The following is a 27,235-nucleotide window of genomic DNA, read 5'->3' as shown; positions in this document are numbered from 1 at the left end:
GAATGATATCAAAGGCCTTGGCCAGGTTAAGGTAGGCTGTATGAACCACCTTGCCTTCATCCACAGCTCTAGTGACTGACTCAAAGAAGTCAACCAAGTTGAGCAGGCATGATTTACCCTTCACAAAACCAAACTGTGTAGGATCTAGAGTTTGGAGATTCCCTATATCCTTGTTTATTAGGGCCATAATGATGCATTCCATAGCCTTGCATATCAGACTCGTCATGCTAATGGGGCGATAATTCTCGGGGTCTGTAGTCACTCCTCCTTTGTGGAGAGGGATGACTGTAGCAATGCGCCATTCTGTAGGGACAAAGCCTGAGGTGAGGCTGCGATTGAACAGGGCACACAGGTGAGGTACCAGTTCACTCTGTAGTTCATGTAGAACACAGCCAGGGATATTGTCAGGTCCCATAGAACCTGTATTCTTGGCCTTGGACAGTGCTGTTTTACCTGTGCAGCAGTAATACTGGGTGCCTGGCAATCCACTGGTATTGTGATTGGTCCTTTGGGGATGGAAAAGTTTGGCACTGAATCTGTCGGCCAGTATATTGGCAATAGCTGTTGGTTCGGTATAAGAGGTACCATTGTGCAATAGCTCAGAGCAAATCTGGTTTCACAAATATAATTAATGCATTCTAATCCCATATTTATTTAGCATTTTCTGAGTTGCTGGTTTTCTTCCTGTTGATCTCCATCTCTCAAATCCAGTCTGTGCTCCAGTTCCTCTTGTCAACTCTTGTGCTTTTTTCTGTCTGTCAAGCATTTTCCATGGAAACATTGGAAAAGATTTCACTGGCCCAGTCTCTCTATGGGCCTTACTAACAGAAGAATAAGAAGCAGTATCCCCTTCTGTTTGACAGCTCGCTTTTTGTTCCACAAAAGTTTGTATTCCCACCTTAGCATGTTCTGCATCAAAACATGATTTTGACCCTCCAGGAAGGAATATTTTGAGAATAGCTAGATACAGCAGCTTGAAATTCATGCCTTCTTCTCGACATTCCCTGAATACTGGAAAAAAGTTACTCCTGTTCTGCTTCATATACAGTGAGTAATCATGTTCCACAAACACTCTACTGTCTCTCACTTTTATTACTTTGTCCTTCTGCCACAGTTTTCTCACAATCAAATTTTTCTTCTGGTAGGACTGCATCTTTACTATTAAAGGTCTAACTTGCTTTCTCATGGCTAAGTTTGGAGCTTGTACAAGATGCGCCCTTTCAATTAACAACTCAGTCCAGTTGCTTATTTGTGCTTTCATAAAATTAATAGTCTATTCCTTCCAGCTTCTCTGGTACAGCAGAAAATCTCAGGTTTTCCCATGTGCACCTTCCTCTAATTATATTATGTTTTTGAAACATCTCTTCTTAACAGTCTCATACTTAGCCAGCCTTTTCCTCATTTCAGCCTCTGATTTTTGCAGTTTTATCACCTCATCTGAATATTTGTTTAAAGCTTCTTCCATTTTTTCCAGCCTTTTGTGATTTGAGTTGATATACTCCTTCAGTGTTTCATTTATTTTATTCAGCTCTGAGTACATTTGACTTACTTTTCCTCTAGATTACTGGAAGCCATGTATTGCACCAAAGCTGGAGTTTGTACTGGTTTTTGCTGAACAGCTGCAGAATTCTTCCCAGTCAGTATTTTCTCCACACCTTATGTGATTGGTTTTCTTTCAGGTTTTATAAATGTCTTTTTTGGTGGCATCCAAACACTTACTAGCCAGTTACTGAAAATTTCCTCAAAAGTTCATTGACTATCACTTCTGAGTTTCTGTTTTTATACTAGGATAGCTGAAATTAAGCTGTTACTCAGTGTGCAATCATCTTGGAAGTCTCCTTACCTGGAAGTGTCTTGTCATGAATAATAAAATGGAATGGCATGAGACAGCCACAGGGGAAAAGTGCTTAGACACTGATTGTCCATTTTTCTTAACTTCACAAGGAATTAACAATTGATTCGAATTTTAAACTCCTTCCACTCTAGTATCTGAGTTTTCTGTGGACATCTAAGTGTGCAGGATTCTTTCTCCTTTATTTTTAGGTTTTGGAAAGAAAACAGGATGATGAATGGACTGGCTAAAAGTAAATTCTGGAACCACTTTGGGCATAAAGGAAGGGTTGATTCTCAGAGACACCTTATCTTGTGAAAGATGAGGTAGGATTGATTCACCATAAGGACTTGTAACTTAGAAACTCTTCTCACAGAAATCAGAGCAACAAGTAGCACTATTTTCCAAGATAAGAACTTCAAATCAGCCTTGTGAGATGGTTCAAAAGGAAAAAGTGTAAACTTTTCAAAATAAAGTTAAGATCCCATGGAACAGCCACCTATTTCACTGTGGATGAATATGTAAAACCCTTTTCAAAAACTGCTTCTCTTGACAAAGAAAAAAGAGGGATCCATAGGCAGACAAGCTGAAATGGCTGACACATGAATCTTTATGGAAGAATAAGAAAGGCCAAAGGATAATAATCCACATAAATACTGTAGAACCAAGGGAGATTAAACCTTAAATCTAATCCTTATTCACAGAATGGCACCAATTAGAAAATCTTTTCCATTTAGCCATATATGATTTTTTACCACCTGCAGTTTTTTAGACTCCTTTAGTACATGCTGTTTGTCCCCATTGAAAGGGTGCCTAAAAGCAGGAACTTTGTACAACTTAAACATTTCCTAGGGGCTGATGATTGGCTGTCAGAACAATTGCTGGCAGCACTGAACTCCTTGAATAGTGATTGGTTGAGGGGTATCTAACTATAACGATTCATAAAACATTTGCTGAGTCTCTGATATTTAGTTTTGCTCTCACTTAAACAAATCTTTCATTCTACCAATGGTGTTAGAAAAAGACAAATTTTCAGCTGGAGAATCTGAGGAAATGTTTTCTTCAGATTCAGACTCTCAATTCCCTGGAGTAGAAACTTGTGAAGCATAACCCAAGCCAATTTCTTGAACCTCTGATACTGAATCAGAATATGATGGAAAGGGTCACCTTTTCCTTTTAGAAATCTGGAAAGACTTCAATTGTGAAGAACGAAAGGCTTTAAATAAGCTCTTTGCAAAGGTAAATCAATCATCTTTCACAATCTTCACTGAAGGAGACAGGAGTGGAAGTATATCTCAGTTTGTGTTTTCTTTTCTTGGGAATATCCGTCAAAACAGAGTGCTCAGACTAAGGTGATTTCCCTAGGATTCCAACTCCTCAATATGGCCCTGCAAGGAAACACTGTCCACTCCCTCTTCCAGTGCCAGCAAGAGTGGTTCTTCCCTGCCTGAAGTAGATTGGCAAGCAGCCTTGGTGGACATTCCCACAACTCGGCTCCTTGTAGCTTCTCAAGGAGTAATGCCAGAGGAGTTGCGAGAACTCAGTGAACAATTCATGGGCTCTGAGATGGCCACAGGAGAATTGTCTACTGAAGGCTGAGGCAAGGAGAAAGCTAGAATGGAAACAAACTTCCGTGGATACTTTTTTTGGGGGGAGCCAAAAAGAGAAAGTCCAAGGAGCAGTAACTCTGGTCTATTGCACTAGAGATAAGAGCCTTTTGCTACATTTGATTCAATAAATGAAGTAAAGGGTTACTACACCTGCTTTTTTAGGGTCTTGGGAGCAAAAGATGAATAAACTGAACAAGACTGAGTGCTGTGTTCTTCCCCTAAAAAAAAAAAAAAAAAAAAAAAAGGCGTGGTGATCTCTGTATGGTATATAGCAATCACATGTACACTTTCTCTTTCTTTTAGTCATATATTCTTAAAAAATATAACACTTTTCCTTACAATAATGGGGAGTAGTCCCCAACACTGGACTTATCTAAGCACTTTGAAGAAAAAAATAGCTGATCATTGAATTTACAGCATTACAGCAGAGCAAGAATTTCGCGGTGGTGCAGTGGTAGTGTTGTTGCCTCACAGCAAGAAATTCTCCCGTTTTATTCTCGGCTGGAGTGTGGGGAGTGCCTTCTGTGTGGAGTCTGCATGTCCTCCCCGCGGTTGGGTGGGCATTAGAAAGACATGCGTAAATGGGCGTGCCTTCGTTGAAGGTTGAACGTTGAGCTGGCACCTCGGTGTTCGTGAAAATCTACTGCCAATCATTAGCGGACCGGAGATCTGTTGTGGTGACCCCTAACTGGGAAAAGCCAAAAGACAACAACAACAGCAGAGCAAGAATTACTGGTTGTTTCAACAGCCAGAAAGTTCTGATGTTTGGAACTAGTACATGTGTTTTTATAAAGGCTCATCTGTGAGCTCCAATGGTCATACAGATGCATCATGGAATGTGCAATAAAGCTTTGGAAGCTGGCCATATGTCTGTTCCTTGGCAGATGCATCCCATATAACTTAGGCTACTGCAACAGTGAGCTAATGCTGAACATCATCCCTTACAGGTGATGGCAGCATCAAATGAAGGTCTGGGTGGAAAGTCAGGGGAGGAAAATGCAGCAGCAAAACCACAATCGAGGCAAAGGTGGGGGCAACATAATGTAGCACTGGTAAAGAGGCAATGTCTTGTCCATAACTACAGGCCAAGACACAGACAACACAGAATAAAATGATGTATGCAGTATCCCATGCAAGCTACACAAGATAATGCATGGACTGGCCACTCTCTGCATCAGACAACATCATACTCACATAAGTTAGGAGTAGGTAGGGCGCAGTCATTAGTGTTCAAAATAGAGTGAGACAACATGACAGGCGCTACAGTGTGGGGTACGTTTATGGATGATGAACACAGTAGCTGTGTATGGTGAGAGGTTGCAGGGAGTCAGGGATAACATCCCACAGTGGGGAAGTAGAGTTACCATGATGTGATGGCTGCCAGTTTTTACTCTACTGACTTATGCTGTCAAGGCTGGATTTGGTTCATGGTAGGGAAGGGGTAAAGGTACAGGACTGTACATATGTACCCAAATGAGACATTTGATATGGTCAGCCTAATTACTGCCACAACCCATGACCTGGATGATGTCCATGACCAAAGGCGTCAGGCTGTATTTCTGCAGGTAACACCATCTTACCAACAATACCTGAAATGTGACATATGATACACTGTGCCTGACTGCTCATAGGTTCATAGGTTCATAGGTTCATACTAGGCTATCTGCCCGAGGGCATTTACAAGCCTAGCCCATAGTTTTGTGGCTTAAGCCACCCCTTTAGTATGGGGAACTATACCCATTATTTTGCTGTGCCTCTGTTGAGCAGTGACACTGAGGTAATCCCTGGGGTATATCTGCGATCTCCCATCCATTGGTCAAGATTTCTCTTGAACAAGGCCAGCGAGGTGCTCTGCCTCACATATACCGGGATTTTATTCCACAGCATAGGGAGTCTTTGGGTGATGAATCTATCCCTCCAGCACGTCCTATTAATAGCCGTGTCGAGGTTTAAGTCTCCCGCCCTTGTGGCTCTGACGGATCTAGATTTTTTGAGGTGAAGCATATTCATCAAATCTGGGTTTGACATGGCCTTGTATGTTAGGCAAAGGTCACCTCTGAGCAAGGGGTAAGCGACTGAATAGAGCTGGAGTTCTTTCAGTCGGGCAGCATAGGACAGATGTTTGAGACCCTTTATCCTTTTGGTGAGGAACTTTTGTGGCCTCTCCAGCTGCTGCAAGTGTCGGGTCAGATACATTCCGAATGGGGCATTGTATTCAATCATTGGTCTGATGAGTGATGAGTATAGGGCGACTATGACCTCCCTTGATCTAGATGAGAATCCCTTCATGATAAGGTGGGCAATGTAGAAGGTCTTCCTAACTACTTTAGCTACATGGGTGTCGAATGACAGACTACTATCAACCTGGGTCCCCAGGTCCCTGATAACTTCTTCTGTACTCAGTGGATTGCCACCTATTTGGTAGCTAGGGGTAACCTTGTTTTTCCCGAAGGGTATGACTATGCATTTTTTGGCATTTAACTTTAGGCCATGGCTCTGGCACCAGTTATCCGTTTCTGTGAGACCCTTCTGAAGGATATCTGTGTCAGATGTGTTTTCTACTATGGCGCCCAGTTTGCAGTCATCTGCAAACTTTGTCAGCCATAACCCTCCTGTGTTTGCTTGTACTTGGAAAAGTAGATGCCAAACAAGAGTGGGCCCAGGACTGAGCCCTGTGGTACACCACTTGTGACAGGCTTTGAGTCTGACATGGCGCCAGCAACTCTGACCCTGTGGGTTCTGTCACTCAGCCAGTTTGCAACCCATCTTGTGATGTATGGGTTAACATTTAAGCTGATGAGTTTTCAATGATACCCGAGTGGGGTATTGTATCAAAGGCCTTAGCCAGATCGAGGTAGGCTGTATGGACTGCCTTTCCCTCATCAATGGCTTTGGTGACTGTTTCGAAAAAGTCAACCAAGTTTAGAAGGCATGATCTGCCTTTGACAAAGCCAAACTGGGATGGATCCAAAGTCTGCAAATTCCCTATGTCTTTATTTATGAGGTCCATTATGATCCTCTCCATGGCTTTGCAGATAAGGCTTGTCAAGCTAATGGGACGGTAATTTCCAGGGTCGGTGGAGGCACCGCCTTTGTGAAGTGGGACCACAGTTGCAGTACGCCACTCCCTGGGTACGTATCCAGGGCCTCTCATGGCCACAGGCAGAACAGTTTGTGGAAAAATATGTGATGTTGGTTGTAGTCTGTCTCATGCATATACCTATGGAGGCAACATTCACTACCATTGACTACAGCAGCACTGTTTGCTCCCTGTGTCTATACTTTAGGTCAATGTGAAGTTGGTGCATGTCACCCTGAAAGCAAAGCCATGGAGCACACTCATCTCCACAATGCTGTGTGTAACAGCCATCTGTGCCTGCTTTACTCTACATATCAACTGACTGAATCTAAGTGCCACATCAGGGACAGCCTGAGAGGCATTGCAATGCTGCAGCCTGCTTCTTCATCTCTCTCCTCTATGGTAAGTATGCCTACCTCAGAGGATGTATGCATATTAGATGTTATGTGGGCTGGGGACACAGGTGGATTCTGTACAGGACTGTTAGCTACAGGATGTCTGTCATGTCCTGGTAGAGCCATGTGCTTAGCCAGTACCTCTACGTGGGCCTCTGTAATGGTAGATATGGGCAACTCTGCTTGTGTAGTGTTACAGACAATGCTACTGTGTCTTCAGACCATGCCAATTGTATGGTGCCATTATCATCAGCCACAAGAGCCCTGTTGAGGTCAGCCTTTTCTAGTGCTGTTGTGATAGACCTTCCACCACTGCAATCCATGAAATAATGAAAAAAATATGACATCATTGTCAGCCCCCCCCCCCCCACACACACACAGACATTCACACACACATGCTTCCATATCTGCATACAACATGCATTGTGGTACATGTGCAAACAGTGCTATATAATATGCTGAAAGACATACCTTGTTATGTAGAATGCACTAGATGCACAGCACAGACACACAGAAGGGCAGATAAGAAGGTATACCATAGTCAGCCCCTCTTTTCAGTAGTGCACTGACATCTGCTAGAGTCCACTATAATGGACATTACTAACCTCGTGTATCCCCTGCTGATACAGGGGGTGGGGTTGTTCTAGGCCTTATTCCATATTCAAGCTACCTCAGATATAAGGGACTGACTTCCTGGCCAGTGAGCAACATCAAAAACTGCTTGACCTATGTCAGATGCTTCTGTGTTGGTAGTCCAACCCTGCAGTCGACTTATATGTTATGGTGTCTCATGCTTTTTCCATTGCACACAGTATTATATTGGTGAGCCTTTGTCTCACCTATTGTATGGACCTGCTGTGGCCGCTGCAGCATTCATACTTTGTACCATTATCTGCTAAATCTGCTCCTGGCGATGCTTGTCTGTAACATCTTTCCCCAGGAGGTATATGTTTTATGCGGAAGGCATGTAGAAGCAAGTCATTTTCCTGGCTGGTGAATTTCTCTAGGCATTGTCACCCTCAGGTGACAATGCCAGTACCTGTACACCTGAGGACAAAATATTTAATTCAGTGGTTAGATATGTTACTCTGTGGCATGCTTCTGCCCTTAAGGATTTGGTTAACAGCTGCAGTTACTGCTGTACATAGCCCCCCCTCCCCCACCCTTTTCTGATACCATACCCATGGTTTTACATATGGCTCTGGAACCTCATAGCCCTTCTTGCTTATAATCCTTACAGTATCCTATGTTCATGGCTTGCTCTCTCCACACACAGCCTATCAGTGTGTACAAAACGAATCTCTTAACTGGGGTAAACTTTTTTCAGCTTATACAATACATATAAAGAATCCATTCAAAGAGGCAGACATGCTACAAGCTCATAGAAAAGAAAAGAATGACCAGTACACGTAATATTCCCATAGAAAAGACTGACATATTTATTGGTTGTCTAATAGCATATATGTGTTTTGTCAATGTGAATTTGAACAGGATTGAACTGAATTCACTGGTCAGTTTTGATTCCTGATTTTGTCAAAGAACAAACACTATACTGAGTAAGACTACTGAAGTGGAGGAAAGAAAGTTCCCTTTTACTGCCAAGATTATGAGATATTAGAATTAGTATATTTACAGAGGGGTGTGAGTGTTAATGTAAAAGTTGAAAATATGCTCTGCTGACTCTCTTTTTTAGAGGTAAGCCAGTTTGTGGAGCTACTGTGAATCCACTTACTACCAAACTTGTGAGATCTCCTTCTTATAGCAAAAGTTGCAAAAGATTATATCTAGTGAGTTAAGTCTTCAAAATGTGACTAGCTAAACTATTCATCACATCCATTTCCATCAAAAATACTGACAAAAAGAAGTTATATGGGCTGCCTATCTTATGAATGTGAATGTTAAGGGGTCATGTACTCCAAAGTAATATTATCTCCACTTAAATATGAAGGGAATAAGTGCTGTAGGCCTAGGTCATACTACAAGTTGTTTGTGGGATGTCTGCCCAGAAGTTATCGTTCAAACGTGTAATGGTTTGTGTGTTTCACCGCAATGGGTTGGATTGTGTGAGCTGGCTGAACATTTTTTTTCCCTTTTCTCCATGACCATGGAGTTGGTAAATATAATTTAGGGGATATTGGGAGGTGCAAGTCCCCCTGTAAAAAAGATTTTTTTTTTAATATTTTTGACTATGCAATTTCAATAGTCATCTTTTCAAAATTGGTGACTCAAGGAGTGTGCTGTGATGACTCATAGATAAACCCTAGGCCCAGCTCTAAACATGACTCAGTTGTCATTATTTCATATATTTCAGTAGATATCATTGTTATCTGGTACATCTACAAGCCAAAGAGTAAGAGATTCATTCTTACCCATGTACCCCTATGTAGAGAAAACTTGAAAATCTGGAATAGGGAAGCAGATCTTTAACTAAAATTGAATCGTTTGGCTTTCTACCTATTAGGAAACTCTATGGCAGACTCACAAAGTAGGTTACTGGCACTTACTGATGATAGGCAGTTAAATATTTTATTATTCAGGAAGATAACAAACCAGAAGAGAACCCTATGCTTATATCTCTTTACATAAAAAAGGCACATAATCCAGTCATTTACTCTTTCTCCACATTACCCTGTAAAATGGATGCCTTCTGTCGTACTTGGATTTTGGAAGTTCTCTATGCACTCCCATCCTTCTCTCTCATTCAGAAGGTCCTACTTAAAGCCACGAATGATGAGCCACAGTTAATATATGGAGGTGATCAAGACAAATTAGACAACTATGGTTTGCACTTCTGTTCTGGTACACATGTATAACAGAGCTTCTTTCCTTCTACAGAACACTGTATATTAATACTAAGCAGCTATTCTTCATCAAGCCTCAAACCTCTCAACATCCATTCAAGAAGGATTTACTTTTGATACCAGATATCCAGATCTTATTACATGCCATGCATGTCAAGAGAAGCCTAACGTCCCAACTAAGAAATACTGGTCAAAATGGAAAGTTTCCCCTTTGGAAAAAACAACAGACTGATGATCCAAAATCCTAGCCTATATCTAGACAGCTAAATTGTATTTATTTAATTTTTTTTTATTATTATTATTTACACTTTGTTGACAGGTTACACCAATGGCCTCCTTTCAGGGAAAACTTGAGATGATAGCCATAATGACTAGAGAAAAATTTGCCCAGGGCACCAGGGAACTTTTCTTATCTTTTTGATAAGTTCCATGGGATCTTCACATCCACTTTAGCTACCACCAATGCAGGCAGATGAGGCATTTGTTTAACTTCTCTGCTTCAGAAAGTCATATTTCTCCTCAGTGAAAATGTTTTTTGTAATTTCAGATGATATGCCACCATTCCCTCAAGAGACAAAATATTCTACATTTAAGGCCTGCCAGAAATAACTGCTACAGCTAATCCCATCCCAGCAAGCCCCTTTCCTTGTTTGGCATGTAAACAGGGCTGGCCTTTGGTCAACTGGTGCCCTAGGAAAAAGAGTTCCACAGTGCCCCCCCCCCCACACCACCAGGTCCCCCCATCCAAGTCTACATACACCATCCAGATTCATTTTTTCTTTCTTTTTCTCACAGCTTTTCTTACTCATCCCTTTTTCTTGTATTCATTCAACATATTTTAAAGAAATTATTTCTTTACTGCAAAAAAATAAACAAGTACCGGAAAAGGTGCCCCTGCTAGCGTGGCTAACTAGGAGGCTGCCTAGTTAGCCTGTGCCTAAGGCCGGCTACGTGTGTAAAAAGTGTAACAGAAAAAAGGACTCTGCCATTCACTAAACCAGATGTTTTTATTATTATTTTATTATTTTTATTTATTTATTTTGTGGACCTAAGCTTCCTGTCCTGGAAAATGTTATTTTCAGTTGCAATTACCTCTGCAAGAAGGATAGCTGACTCATGTGCCTTAATGTGTAATAAACCATATACTCTACTCACTAGGAATAGGGTGGCTATGAAAGCCAGTCGTTCTTGCATGTCCAAAGTTGTCTCAGGTGTCTGCTTTGCATCAGTCTCTTTAATCACCAGGAAAACATATGAAAAACTGCAGTATGGATGCACACAAACATCTCAGATATATAGAAAATGTAAAGATGTCAGATAAATTGATCATCATTTAGAAATGATTATAGGCTTTTTTGGACTAAGCAAACTTTGTCAGAATATGTTTCCAACTGTACTAACCTTTGCTATGATGAATAGCAAACAACACTGTCAAGCTACATTTTAGTAGACCTTCTACTGCCTTTGCTACAGATTTTAATAATGTGTTGAGATCATGACTTATGTGAAGCTGTGATCTGCTCAGATACCTAGAGATGGGCACTGGTATAGCTGTATTATAATCAGCCTGCCTTAGCTTCCTATCTCCCTTTAGAATTGCTTGGGATTCTATCCAAATACTACTGCTAGAAGCCCCCCCCCCCCCCCCACCACCACCAAAAAAAAAAAAGATGGTAAGTATAGTGTAAGGTAATCATCACCATAACAGATCTTTGAAGGATAGATTAAATACTTTCCTGAAGTCTCCCAGTTTGGATCTGGATTTCCGTGTTTATGCATGCAGTTAATTATTTACTGTGTCATATCTGTTGATACGATATTGTGCATTTACCTTTGGCTACAAGTTTCTGAGTAGAATAATTGAATATGGTGTGGTGTAGATCTGCAGTTATATGTTGCCTATGCTAAATGATACTGGAAGATGGAGTTGTAGTAAAAGAACACTGCTCTGAGCAACACACACATTTGGGTTTCACTATGTATATGAGATTGCAATAATAAAACCCATTTGTTAAGCAGGTAGGCCCATTGGCCACATGTTCCTTTTTCAGGGGCAACTTGGGGAGCAATGTCTGGGTAAGTGACTTGCACAAGGACTCACAGCAGGCAAATGATAGCTGAGGGTATCAAACCCTGTACCATAGGAACTACAGCTCATAGCCATAACCTTCTGCACCAACTGCCAGAATCATTTAATGACAGCTTGCAAGCTGTCATTTTCTTAAGGTATTCCTTAATATCTATAAAAAATAAACAGTGTGGCAGTTCAAAAGCTGTCATTAAGTGATCTAATTTGTAGACAGCTTACAAACTGTCAAGCTATTTTTAAGGTAGACAGCTTATCTTTAAAAATCAGAACAGTGTGACAGTCAGACAGTTTACAAGTTTCTGCAATTGCTTGGTGAGGCTGCAAACTCTCAAGAGGTTTTAAGTATAACATCTCCTACAAACTGGCAACTGAGCTAAGTGCCTCATTTGCCCCACCTTCCTATGGCACTGCCTGAAGACTAGTTTAGTCTAGATACAGATTCATAGTTTTAACATTTGAATTTGCTTATTTGTGATCAGCACTTGTTCAGAACTTGTTGTAAGCACTAAATAAGCTACTAATTACTACATCACTCAACCTTCCTCATTACCTAGAGGAAAACAGTTTTGTACTTACTTTCCTCACTTGCTTAGAGAAAAACAGCTCTTGTACTCACAGTCCTCACTTATCTAGAGGAAAATATTTTTTTATTCAGGCATGTCCAAAGGTCAACTCCCAGTGTTCTCTCCTGTCTATCTGATGAATCTGGGCATCTTGGGGCAATGTAGAAATTGCCTCATGTACACAAACAACCCTCTCCTCCTACCACCCAACACTACAACCTGTGAGAGATGCACTTATCTAGCCAAATTGGAGGTAAAGCTCTCTCCAACCAAGACTGAACTTGACAGTCAAGAGGAGAAGGTAGACACTTGCATCACACCACACTCATTACATAGTCTCACTAAATCTACACCACCAAAATCCACACATAGAAACACAAAAACATTCGCGGAGGCTCTCAATAATAATCTGCTCAAGCAACAGAGACCTCCAAAGCAGAAATGCAAGCAACCTCCACCCCCAACACAACCCAAATGACACATAGCCCACAGACTCAATGTGCCACTCAACCACAGCCAATAAGGCAAAACAACGTACCCAACACAGTAGTCATAGGTGACTCTATAGTCAGGCACACTGATGTCCCACTCACCAGGCTAAACAAGGAGAAGGTTACTGTCAGCTGCCTGTCGGGTGCCAGGATCCACCACATAACCCACGCACTCAGGTCACTCCACAACAAGTACAAATACGACTCTGTCATTGTTCATGTTGGTGTGAACGACCTGAGACGTACCACCCTGGATTACATGAAAAAAGACATGGAAGAGTTCTCCAATCTTGTAGCCCAGGAAGGTATGACCCTAGCCCTCAGTAGCATTCTGCCATCACCCAGAATGATACCGCAGTACAAGGACAAAATGATTGACTTCAACAATTGGCTAAGCTTCTGGTGTCATTCTAAAGGGATCCAGTATCTGTCTGCCTGGGATGACATGGTCGACAGACCATGATGCTTTGCCAGAGATGGCCTGCACCTGTCACTCCTGGGATTCTGGATACTGGCTAAGGTTCTTGCCGCCCCTATAGTGCCTTTTTTAGGCAAGGTTCAAATGACAAATTCACCACCGTAACAGGAACAGGCAAGCAAAAAGGGTGATGCTACTCAGTGCTAGAAGTCTAAATCTCAAAATGCACTCACTCGAGGCACTCCTTAAAATGGAGAACATTGATATCTGTGCAGTGACTGAGACCTGGTTCAAGGTTCCAGAGAGTACCCCTGCACTACCAGGCTATAACTCATACCACACTTTTCGGCCATGTAACCTGGACCGGAACACCAAAGGCAGAGGTGTGTCCATATTCATTAAGGATATCCACACCTCCAGGCTAGTTGCTCAGCATAATGCATCCAAGCTTATCCAAGTGTAACTAACTCTGGGCAAAACTGCAATCCAAATTGTAGCTTGCTACAGATCCCCCACCATGCCCCAGAATTCCCACTCCTCTTTTCTTGATGTACTGGAAAATATTAGGGTTCAACCAAACACCCTAATAATGGGCGATTTCAACTACCCTACCATTAACTGGGAAAACTACTCATGTACCATCTCCTTCGCTCAATGCTTTCTGGAATTCATAAACTCCAATGCACTGGATCAAATTATCTACACCTCCACCAGGGGCAACAATATCCTAGATCTAGTCATTACCAACATGAGTGACCTGTGTTCCACACCTGAAGTCAACGCCTCACTGGTCCGATCCGACCATAAACTAATCACCCTAGATATCCACATCCTGCCCACACCCCCATTAAGGAAACCACGGTAAAACAATTCTCCAAAGTCAACTTCATGCTTCTTAAGACAGAAGTGGTGAACTTCATGACAGCCATGCAGATGGACAATACAGTTATGACTACTGAATCTTACACTTTATAAGCACTTACACAAGTGCATGGATTGTGCTATCCCAAACAGAACCAATACACTATCTTCCAAAAAAAGGAAGCCAATTTGGTGGTCCCCTGCCATAAACAAACTGTACAACAGAAGGTAGAAACAGTTGCAAAAGAGAGTAAAATCCCATGAGTGGAGGAGCTCCCTGGTCAGCCTTAGTAAGAAGCTGCGATCCCTCATAAAATCCTCCAAAGCTAGTTACGAAAACAAAATCGACACTGATTCTAAAGACAACCACAAAGCATTTTATAGCTATGTCAAGAATCTCAATGGCAACAAACAGATCTGCTCTGAGTTACAGCACAATGGCACTAAATATACAGACCCAGCTGATAATGCCAACATCCTGGCAGATAGGTTCAGTGCTAATTTACCCCCTCTCACCTCATAAAGGGCCCATCTCTATACCGGAAGAATGCAAAGTTCCTTTAATCACAGCTGCACAGGTAAAAAACACACTCTCCAAAGCCAAGAACATAGCATCCATGGGACCAGACAACATCCCAGGCTGTGTTCTACATGAACTACAGAACGAACTGGCACTCCACCTAAGTATCATGTTCAATCATAGCCTCACCTCAGGCTTTGTGCCCATTGAATGGCGCACAGCGTCGGTTATCCCACTCCACAAAGGGGGAGCAGCGGACCCCAGGAACTACCGCCCCCTTAGCCTGATGAGCCTGGTCTGCAAGGCCATGGAATGTATCATCATGGAACTTATAAACAAAGACATTGGTAATCTCCAAACTCTGGACCCTGCCCAGTTCGGGTTTGTAAAAGGCAGATCATGTCTCCTAAACCTGATAGACTTCTTTGGAGCAGTCAACAAAGCCATAGACAAGGGTAAGGTGGTTCACACAGCCTATCTAGATCTTGCCAAGGCTTTCGACACCATCTCCCACTCTGGAATTATAAACTCACTAAACTAGGTATAAATCCCTATGTCACAAGATGGGTTGCCAACTGGCTCACTGACAGAACCCACACTGTGAAAGTAGCAGACTCCAAATCTGACTTCAGACCACTGACAAGTGCAGTACCACAGGGTTCAGTCCTGGGTCCTCTCCTGTTTGGTATCTTCTTCTCTGAAGTACAGGCTAACACAGAAGGTCTTTGGCTAACGAAGTTCACAGATAACTGCAAACTAGGAACCATAATCGAAACTCCTAACGATATGGACATCCTACAAAAGGACCTCACTGAGACAGATGCCTGGTGTCAAAGCCATGGCCTCAAGCTCAATGCCAAAAAGTGCATTGTCATCCCCTTTGGTAAAAACTCTGTACCCATGAACTACAACATAGGCGGTAGTATACTTAACACCGAAAGTGTGATAAGAGACCTTGGGACACAGGTGGACAGTAGTCTCTCCTTTGATAATCACATTGCCACAGTAGTCAGGAAATCCTTCTACGTGGCACACCTCATCACAAAAGGTTTATCATCCAGAAAAAAGAGGTCATTGTTCCCTTCTACTCATCACTCATTAGACCCATTATAGAGTACAATGCCCCCTTTGGTATGTACCTCACAAGACATCTACAACAACTGCAAAGGCCACAGAAATACCTCACAAAGAGGATTACTGGTCTCAAACAGATGCCCTACGCAGACCGTCTCAAAAAACTCCAGCTTTACTCTGTCGCATATTGCCTACTCAGAGGTGATCTCTGCCTTACACACAAAGCTATGTCAAACCCAGAGCTGCTGGACATGCTCTGCTTAAAGAAATCCCAATCTCTCCAAGCTACATGCTCTAGGGACCTAAACCTTGTCATCATAATAAATGCCAGAGGGATAGATTCCTGGCCCAGAGACTTCCCATACTCTGGAATAAACTACCTATCTATATCAAACAAAGCTCCTCATTAGCATGTTTCAAGAAAAATCTTGATGATTGGATGGGAAATAGGAAATTCACCCCGGGGATCACTTCTATGGCTCTGCTCAACAGTGGCACAGGAAAATAATTTTCTTGGGTGGCAAAAGCCAGGGTACCTTTTTGGCTGGGCTTGTATAGGCCCTAGGGCTGATAGCCTAGTACCTACCTATGAACCTATGAGTAACATGGCAAGAATGGCATTACCATTACACAGGGAGACCACAGACAACTTTTAGAAAGTGACCAGATGATGAATGCTATCAGAGAGCAAAGTCCAAACGTAATGTCTTCTGCTGAAATACTACATCCTTCAAACATCTTCTGTTATGGTGAGTACTTCACACAACTGCGCTTTCTCCATGCACAGTATTTATACTGCTGACACAAATATGAACACGTTGTTCTTCAGTCAAAGTCACTAGTTCAAGCAATTTTTTTTTGTTTTGCTCCCCAACTGCATGCCCCCTGCTGACCATCAGCTGCTTGGGCGCACCATTTCCATTTCCCCTAAGTGTCGCCAGTACTATCCCGGGACCTGGGACCACGCCAATGGTGGGTTGAGTAGGGGGAGTAGAGTACAGCAGCCAGCAAGCAGCTTTGTACCTGGACTGTTTGTGGTGGTACTCATTACCATTTTTCTTTTTTCGGTTGTCTAACCTTTTTGCCTTCATCCTTGCATACCTTATCTTTGTTTTTCCTATTTACTACTGCTATTTCTGTATCTCTTTTCTCAGTATTGGAGTTTGCTATTATTATCTGACTTGATATTTTCAGGGAACAGATTACAATTTCCATGATACTTCCCAATATCTCTTCCCTTGTTAGTTTAAATGCATGCTAATGAAATACCTAAACTTGTCACTTTGCATCCTGGTTCTCTGTGTTTGCCTGCTGTCTAAAGTCCTTCCCAAGTCCTAAGAATCTGTGTGTGCTGCTTAGATTCCATTCTCAGTAGGTAGTTTGTTCCTACATGTACATTAGCATCTAGTGGGCTATTTGCTGATTGTTGAGCCTTGTTCTGACAAAACAGGAATCAAACTAGATTCACTGTTCCTGTACTTAGTTCAAACAGGACTATTTAACTGAGAAATTTTACATAAGGAAATGTATCCTTATCTCTAAGGTTTTGTGATTCCAGAGTTAGTGCACATAGAGATGCAGTGATACGGGGATACATGGGGGGCTTGCTCATCTAAAAAATGCTGTTTTAGTATGTTTCTGTTTTATTCAACAGTGTGAGATGTTAACTAATATTTTATGCTGTTAGTGTCTAAGAAACTGGCTTCACTGTTTAGCCATATGTCCTATCCAGCTATCTATTACACTTAGCTGTTCTCACAGACCTGATGGTTTACTCTATGACCCCCCAGCCATTACACCAGAAAAAGTACACGAACACCAAGTTCAGTTCCTCCCCTTCAGTGGAAATCGTTTCTTTCCTTTGCACTTTCTTACCTCATAACAACCTCCTTTGTATCACCACTCTGTAGAATCCAGCATCTTCTTTGGCCTCCAGTTTATCATCTCCAGAGAGGTATCAGTCTCTGCTAAAACAGAACATTTATAATGAAAATGTTATTCAGGAGGGGTATACCTATATTCCTTCAGAATTCCAGTTACGACTCCCCCTTGTCTTTTGATCACATTATTCACAGAAGCTAGACTACCAAGACATATCTGAATTAAGCCTTTCTTATTATCTGTCTTGGAGATATTTACTGTCATGAGTTCTGTCTTCCAACCATATGGCACATTATCTTTCTTGGTGTAAGTACTGAACAGGTAATGAATGTACTGCCCTTGATAAGATATGAGTCTGCTTTCTGAGTAAACTGACTGAAGCAAACAGTGCCATACCTTATCACCTTGACCATTTGTTGTGCCCCCTCTATTATGCAGACTGTATGGCAATACCATCACTGAATTTAAAACAGTATCTTACCTTATTATCTTGACCATCTGAAGTGCCCTCCCTATCATACAGACTGCACCATCAATGAATGCATCATCTTCTCTCCACTCTAGCTACTACATCCCTGTATTGTTTGCACCCCCCCCCCCCCAGACATTTTTAACCTGGTAAACCCACTAGGCACAACTACTTCTTTTCAGGGGGTGACCAGAAGCTGTATCTGGTTACATGACCACCTAAATTGTAAAGCAGGAAAATGAAAATTTGAAGGAATTAACCCCAGGACTACAAGACAAAGATTATTAGCAACACAGAGCCTTAATTCTGCTCTAAATTGCCACAGTACTTTTATGTGCTAGAGCAAAAAAGTATATTTTAGAGGCTTGCCCTTATCTTTCAGCACCATTTTAACCCCCATTGTTTGATTGTTGTTTTTCCTTTCTAATATGCACTGGAGGAATTTTACTTACGGATTCTTAATATGTGGCAGCCTTAATAATTGAACCATTGTTTGTGCTAAAAAATTTGGTGATATCTTAGTTTTCTCTATGTCCACATCTTTGAGTTCTTTATTTCTGACTTTCTGAACTAAATAAATGCCTTTCTCTTGACACTTGCCCTTTCCTTGACCTCACATTCCTCCAGCTTATATCTGTCCTTCTATTTTTGTTCTTTTTTAATGTTACTTGTCCTAATAAACTCTGTGAAACAAACACTTTCGAGCATCCCACTTCTAACTTACATTTCAGGCTTGCAGTTAGGGTTTTATGTGGCCAAAACTAACTACTGAGCCTCTGCTGAAAACAGGCTTATTTGCCCAGTCAGACTTTCTTGGTAAACAAATGGAATAAATAAATATATTTAAACAAACAGGTAGTTTGAAAAAAAAGGCATTTAACAAAATCTGTTACTGTAAATTGATATAACTATGTCTTTAAAATAAATTCAACCACATCTCTTTTTTGGAAAATAAATCAATTATTCTTTAAAAAATATCTATGCAATGGTGTACATGTTGTGTTCCTGGCTATACCTATGCAGTCTTCCTGAATCAGATTATTCATCTTTTAAAGTCTTACCATCCAGAATTCAGCCAAACACCTTGGTACCTGTAAACTTATTTATTTATTGACATTTGATTACTGGGAAAATCCGACCGGGTAGAAGCCCATTTTCAGCAGAGGCCTGTGGAGAAAATCTCCAGATTATTACAAAACATTTTAAGAACAATAATTTTACAATCTTCAAAAATAAAACAAAAACATCTGCAGTTTAAATAATTATAACAAATTAGACAAACATTGGTTAAGAACTGATACAAGGTGTATTACAGTCATTTAACATTTAGAGAAATGTTAGACATTTTGTAGAGAAATTGAAGGTGGTAAGTAAGTGTAATACAAATAGGAATTTCAGTATGACATAAGGGAAAAACAGACATGGTATATTTACAGAGAAAGCCAGATAAGAGAATTAGATAGCAGTAAGGATGGAAGTGAAGAAGGGAGAGTTAGTAAGTATAAGGAATGAAAAGGTACTTGTTTACATTTAGGGATATAGGTTATCCTGGTTTTGAGCAAGACCAGAGCCAGATTTTAGCTAGGAAGTCTTTCAGCGTGGTTTTGAAAGACGGGAGGGAGAGTATAGACCTGATGGATACAAGTAAGGAGTTCTAGGCCTTAGCAACCTTGTATGAGTCCACACAATGCCCAGCAGATTTGCTAGGTTTATAGACAGACAGGAGTTTTTGGTTACTGGATCATAACGACCAACTGGGAACACAGTTGTCTTGAATGTTTTTAGTGCTGGACAGACAAATGGACATTGGCAAATTTTATAGGTGGTAACGAGTTGTATATATATATATATATATATATATATATATATATATATATATATATATATATATAAATATATATTAGTTGATGGTTTGCATGTACATGTACATGTACATGTCAAACTGGCAATAATCATTGATTTCCACCACTCCAGGGATCTAAACCTTGTCATCACAATGAACAAAAACTGCTGGAGGGATAGGTTCCTGACCCAGAGACTCCCCAGACTCTGGAATAGACTGCCCATACATGTCAAGCAGAGTGCCTCTTTGGCCCTCTTCAAAAGGAACCTTGAAGATTGGATGGGAGATAGGAAATTTACCCCAGGGATCATATCAGTCACCCTGCTAGACAGGGGTCCAGGGAAGTAAATACTGTGAGAAGAAATAGCCAGGGAATTGTAATGGCTTGTGTAGGCCCTAGAGCTGATAGCTTAGTACCAACCTATGAACCAGGCCTCTCAAATGTCCCTATTTTGGAAGAACATTCCTATTTTCAGGCTTGATTTACCCCTGCACAGGATGTCCCTATTTTTGGAGGTATGTCCCTATTTTCAGGCTTGAGTTCCCCTTGAAACAATTTTTTAATTCTCCCTCATCGTATGTGATTTTTAAAACTGTCTTGTACACAGAAAACCACACCACTTGACCATCATTTTAATGGGAACAATAATTTAAAGAAAGAGGACACACATCTTACATCTCCCTTGTATGGCAGAATTTTTCAATACAGTTCAGTAGTTTACAGATTTTCTACTGTCTCTTTGATTATGTGCTTATATTTTCCATCATTTTTGGCTGTTTGTTTTAGACATGTTTCTGAGTAGTATCCCACATTAGTACTAGAAGAAAAAAGAGTTATGTGCTATCTGGTAGTCAAATGTTATACTAATTATATGTCCAGAATTTGGGGTGGACCTACTTTTCAAGGGTTGTTGTGTCTTTTGGCTTATCCCGGTTAGGGGTCGCCACAGCGGAACTCCGGTCTTCTAATGTTTGGTAGTGGATTTTTACGTGCCGAGTTACCAGCCCTGATGCACAACCTTCAACGAAGGTACGCCCATTCACGCATGCCTCCACACAGAAGATGCTTTAGCTGAGAATCGAACGGGACAACGTCTTTCTGTGAGGCGACAACGCTACAGGGTCTTTGCTCTTATTTTCAATGTCTATGGGTTGAGAGGTATAACTGCCACTAGGCCCACTGTTTCCAGATCTTGTCACCCTAATGAGCAGAAAAGGGCTCAGAGTATTTTGTACTCAGAATGTAATTAAGGCCATTACCCTGAACTAATAGCGGACCGGAGTTCCACTGTGGCGACCCCTTACCGGGAAAAAGCCGAAAGACAAACAACAACAACCCTGAACTAATATTAACAGAACTTGCTTTCCTGGATGTGAAATGTAGTGAGTGATGTTACAATTCAGAACATAATACAGGGAGTACACTAACATGATCCATATAATGTTGATGTAACTCATATAAAGTGCCAGGCAGGCCCTTAGTTACAAGAATGATGATTTTTGGCACATATTTAGGTCTTATTACAACTCACATCTAAAGCTGAGTGTTCTGAGCAGTTAACATTGAAATAAAGATAGTAAACACAGTAAAGGCACCCTCAGTATGGCTTAAATTAGTAGCAAAACACCTTTTTGCTTAAACAGTAACCGTATTTAACAAGGTTAAGTGGGATAAAGGTCTACTAAATATGTGACTAACAGAATGGGAAGGAGACAGTACTGAGGATAACTAAGACTACCAAAATGGGAGAAGTAGTAGTTTTGAAAGCAATTAAGTTATGAACACTTGTTGAAGGTTTGGGCCTCACACCACTTGGCTTTCCAGTTTGATCTGTGGCTAGGATGCTCTCTGTTTGGACATCTCCCCTGTGTCTGCACTGGTTTCCTCCAGGTGCTCCAGTTTCCTACCACATCCCAAACACATTCTGTAGGTGGCCTGGCATTCCTACAAACTGTTAATATATATGCATGCATTGTGTGTTGTGTGTGTGTGTGTGTGTGTGTGTGTGTGTGTGTGTGTGTGTGTGTGTGTGTGTGTGTGTGTGTGTGTGTGTGTGTGTGTATGTGTGTGTGTCCTGCATCTGCAATGGGCTCATGCCCCTTTTAGGATCAGATTACTGTCTTATACCCAGTGAACTTCTGGGATAGGCTGTATTTCCCCTGTGATATGAAGTGAAGTAATCAAATAATGAATGCATGAACATTTGAAAGTTGCTTCTTTGCTAAGCAGTTTATGACAGACTTTAGAAAGCTTTATGACTCTAAATGGATCTTAAGATATGTTGGCAAAAACTCTGACACTGCAAGAGCAAGTCTGGACAGGCACTAGCAGTCACCCCAGTTTTACTGTGCAGACATGTCAGCTAATTTTTTTCATGCTCTAGCCCTTCAGCTTAGCTGTCAGTCTGCATATTTCAGTCATAGCTGTCCTCTCCTCAGAGACCAGCAGAAGCAATAAAAGAGGGTCTGTTCTGCTCCATTCAACTCCTTCTTCTTCTGAACACTCTGTCTCTTATAGTATACACAGCATTAACTTAGGTGGTGCAGTGGTTAAAATTGTTGCCTCACAGCAAGAGGTTCTCTAGTTTGATTCTTGGCTAGGGTGTCTTCTGTGGAGTCCACATGTCCTCTCTGCATTCCTGTGGGTTTCCTCTGGATGATCCAGTTTCCTCCCACATTCCAAAGACATGCATCTAGAGCGTTTCTCCCTGTGCCTCCACTGAAAATGAGACCTGCCCCAGCCAGACTTTCCTGGTAAACAAATGTTAAATAAATAAAAAAAAACTCAATGTGTAGCTTGGTCCTACTGTTTATCAACACCAGATGTTGGACAATGCTTCCATGGTGACCACAGTGTCCAGAAACTCAACTGATATGCATCAGGTAGTTGAAAAGGTTTAAGGCTATGAGCTGTGGTACAAGGTTTAATTTCATCACCACTCGTTTGCCTACTGTGTGACCTTGAGCAAGTCACTTAACCAGATATTGCTCCCATTTTGCCCATGAAAAGGAACTAGGAACTGTGTATCCAATGGGCATACCTTGTTAACAACTTGATGGTGTTATTACCGTTATTATTATTATTATGATTATTATTATTGTGAAGATAGGTGAAGGCTGCCAGTCTAGCCAGATGGAATTTTGTAGGTAATTCTGCAATTTTGTAAATATTAATATAAGCCACAGACTTGTTCTCTTAAATGGGGAAAAATGGTGTTAAATGTGGAAGTGAAAAAATGTAACAACAGTGCACTCTACTGAAGGAAAGCTGATAAGTCAAGCATTGTGTAATTGTCTGATGTTAAAACTCGTAGCCGAGATGTCTAAATGAAGGAATTCTTCCTACTGTTTTGAGGCCAGAGTTGATGGCTAGAATTTACATGTATAATTTCTTTTTATTGCTCTGGCTTCCTGACCAGCTGCAAGATCAAAAGGGCTATTAACCTCTGAGTTTCTGTTAGCCTGGGAAAATAGAAAATTAAGAGTGATTTAATGTGAAGCAGCACCTTGTTATCAATTTAAAGAGAGAATCAGAAAGCATTTTGCATTTGTCTTGAGAACATCCAACTCACCAGTACCTGCATGTGTTCTATATGTAAGTTTATTTTAGAACTATTTTCTCTTAGATATAGCTAGGAAATAGGAAGATTAGATTTGTCTTATTTTCTGTACTGCTGTCAGAACTATTCTACTGTATTATTTTATGCATTTTCCTGTGTCTGAACTCTTGACTAGCACTGTGTAGCAAGAAGTATTGTCTTGTGTTTTTATTATTTATTATTAAATTTTAAACCTTTCAAATGTGGCTGTTTTATGTAGAGATAATTTAAGCTCTAGAGTACATTTCACATATATAGTGGTACTATCCAAGCCATTCCAAATAAGCCTTGAGTCTCAGCTGCACTTACCATTTCGATAATAATATTGCATGGTAGAACTGAACACCCTTTGATAAGGGCCTTTTTAGTAACTGATAAATATTAGTGGATGGTGGCAGTGATTTCTACCTTATAACCTGGGTAAAAGGGGCACAGTTGGAGAACCTGTGCCAGCCTTCCCCAGGAGTGTCTGTGTGGATTTATATAACTCTTATCTCAAAGTATGTGTGTGTCAGCTACTTGGGCAGGGGCACGAAGCAGTGGTTGGACAGAGAGGGTGCTGGAGGTTTTAGCTTGCCCAATAGGCTGAGATCTGGACCCTATAGCTGTGCCAGTGGGGAGTCTTATTGGGGATCTGGAGAGAAAGGGAGAAACCAGCCCCAGACTGACTGTGATCTCTGTGTGCTCTTAAGAGAAATTGTACTTTACTGTGTGTGTATATTTGTTATCCTCCCCTATGTGGACGCCTCTCACTAGTGTTAGTGGTGAGATTGAGGCTCCTTGATTGCTGGGCCAGTGCATGGGTGTCACAATTATTATTATTATTATTATTATTATTATTACTATTATTATTAACCTAGTGCTAATCTATGAGCTTGAAGTAAACCTGTTTTTCCCTATGTCTCTCTTGGACAGGGGCAATATGTGCTGATTGTAGAAACAATGGCAGAACCTGGCTAGGCTTGTAAGGGCCCTTGGGCCATTAGCCTAGTAACTTCCTATGATCCTATTGTTATTATTATTATTATTAATAACCCATTTCATACAGACCACTGTACAATGATTCCTCGGTCAGTTCGCCTTTATCTTTTCCAGTAAGATGGGGATATGACATTACCAGTGTCTTTTCTGTGGCTCCTGTGACCATTTGCAAGGCCCCATCACCAAAGTTAATTCATATGTACAATAGCTGTAGCTGTATATCTGCAGGATAAGTACAACTCTGCTTTCTACCATCTCTCCTACTATAACTCTGCTCTCCTTGTACTCCGTTACCAGTTATCACTCTGTGTTCACCCACCCCACCTTTTACCTATGCCTCTCTTAACTCTTCCACTACTCATTTCATTTATATTTCATAATTAAATCAAACTTTTACTTTTCACCATTTATAAATAATTCAGTACTCTGTACTGTGACATATATCCTACTGCATAGTTATTTAACTATATCTTTATAGAGAATAATTACTATATGAAGCCTTTACTGTATGCATAGTTACTATCTTATCTATTTTGACATTGTACAGTTAATTTTAATTGTATTCTGCCTGACACTGTTGATATATAACTTAAAAAAAAATGTTTGCACTGCACTGCATATACTGAAGCTTTTCTTCCCAATATTCTGTGCAAAATGGGCCTTTGTGCCCATCCGGACTTCCCCGGTGAACAAATGTAATACAGATAAATATTTATATTTATAATTAAACTATGTAGTTACTATGTGATGTTGTATTGGTTATATCAGTACTATCCTTCTCTTTTATGTAGGTTTTACTCTGACTTTGGCAATAAGGTTATTTCTGTTTCAGTTCTTACCCCAGTCACCTAACATTTCAAAGCTTTTTGAGAATACCCATCCCCCTGCCCAAAATGCAGAGTTACTGTGGTTGCACACACACACACACACACACACACACACACACACACACACACACACACACACACACACACACACACACACACACACGACTATTCCTGGCTGAGTGCTGAATGATGACAATCACTGTATTTCATCTGAAGATAAGGTGCTAACAAGAAGGTGCTAATGGCTCTTAGTCTTCACTAGAGGTTCACACATTTCAATACTTACAGCTGCACTGTCAAAAAGGTGCTAATCAGATCAAACCATCTACGAATTTCAGTGCATGCTGAGTGAATTTAACAGCAAAGTTATTCAGTGCAGGCTAAATTAAATTAACAGGAAGACTGTATTCTGTAGACTGTAGAGAATATGTAATTTATTACTGGATCCCTAAAATCCATGGTACTGAATCATGCAGAAATGCACTTTGATTTGAATGTGTTTTTTACTTACATGTTGCATTTCTTTAAACCTTGACTACTGTATTACAGTTACTGCTTTCATCGAACTGGTACAAAAAGGTGAGGGCCTCAGGCTAACTTATCAGATATACTATGTACTGGAAGAAAACATTCACTTCCATGAATGCAAGGCATTTAGTGAACAGTGCGTAGGAAGCAGGAAACAGCTGGATAAAATAATTACTTATAAATGTGTAAGTACTGGCAGAGTCATTCTTGTTACTTCCTCTTGTAAGCTATTTTCTAAAATTAAACTTAACCTCAGCTAATGGGCTTTTGATTACTGAGTTGCTGAGCTGTAGAATACAATCTGACATAATATTAGGACCTAACTCACTTTAAGAATTTAGGTCCACCTTCAAATATATGTGGCCTAGATCTCCCTTCCTATATATGCTCTCAGAGCCCCCTCTCACCTCAACAAATGTTCTTTTTTTAAACTATACACTGCACCACTGCTGCTGGTCAAGCACAGCATTGTGTAGGGTAGCTAACTTGGTGTGTGTGTGTGTGTGTGTGTATATATATATATATATATATATATATATATATATATATATATATATATATATATATATATATATACATATATATATCATCATCTTCTTTTGGCTGTTCCCGTTAAGGGTTGCCACAGCGGATCACCTGTTTCCATTTCTTCCTGTCCTCTACATCTTGCTCTGTCATACCAACCACCTGCATGTCCTCTCTCACCATATCCATAAACCTTATCTTAGGCCTTCCTCATTTCCTGTTACCTGGTAGCTTCATCCTTAGCATCTTTTTCCCAATATATGCCGCATCCCTTCTCAGCACATGTCCAAACCAACGTAATCTTGTCTCTCTGACTTTGTCGCCAAACCTTCCAACCTGGGCTGACCCTCTAATATACTTATTCCTAATCCTGTCCACCCTCGTCACACCCAGTGCAAATCTTAAGATCTTTAACTCTGTCACATCCAGCTCAAGCTCCTGCCTTTTTGTCAATGCCACTGTCTCCAGCCCATATAACATAGCTGGTCTTACTACCCTCTTGTAGACCTTCCCTTTCTCTCTTAGGTACTTGTCTGTCACAAATCACTCCTGACACTCTTCTCCACCCACTTCATCCTGCCTGTACTTTCTTCTTCACCTCTCTTCCACACTCACCGTTACTCTGAACTACTGACCCCAAGTATTTAAACTCATCCACCTTCGCCACCTCTACTCCTTGCATCCTCACCATTCCTCTATCCTCCCTCTCATTCACACACATATATTCTGTCTTAGTCCTGCTGACCTTCATTCCTCTTCTGCCTAGAGCATATCTCCATCTCTCCAGGGTCTCCTCCACCTGTTCCCTAATCTCAATACAGATCACAATGTCATTTGCAAACATCATAGT

Source organism: Protopterus annectens, chromosome 2.part0 (genome assembly GCF_019279795.1).
Source record: "Protopterus annectens isolate FY-2018-M chromosome 2.part0, PAN1.0, whole genome shotgun sequence".
Lineage (NCBI taxonomy): Eukaryota > Metazoa > Chordata > Ceratodontiformes > Protopteridae > Protopterus > Protopterus annectens.
Note: the sequence above shows the minus strand (reverse complement) of the source record.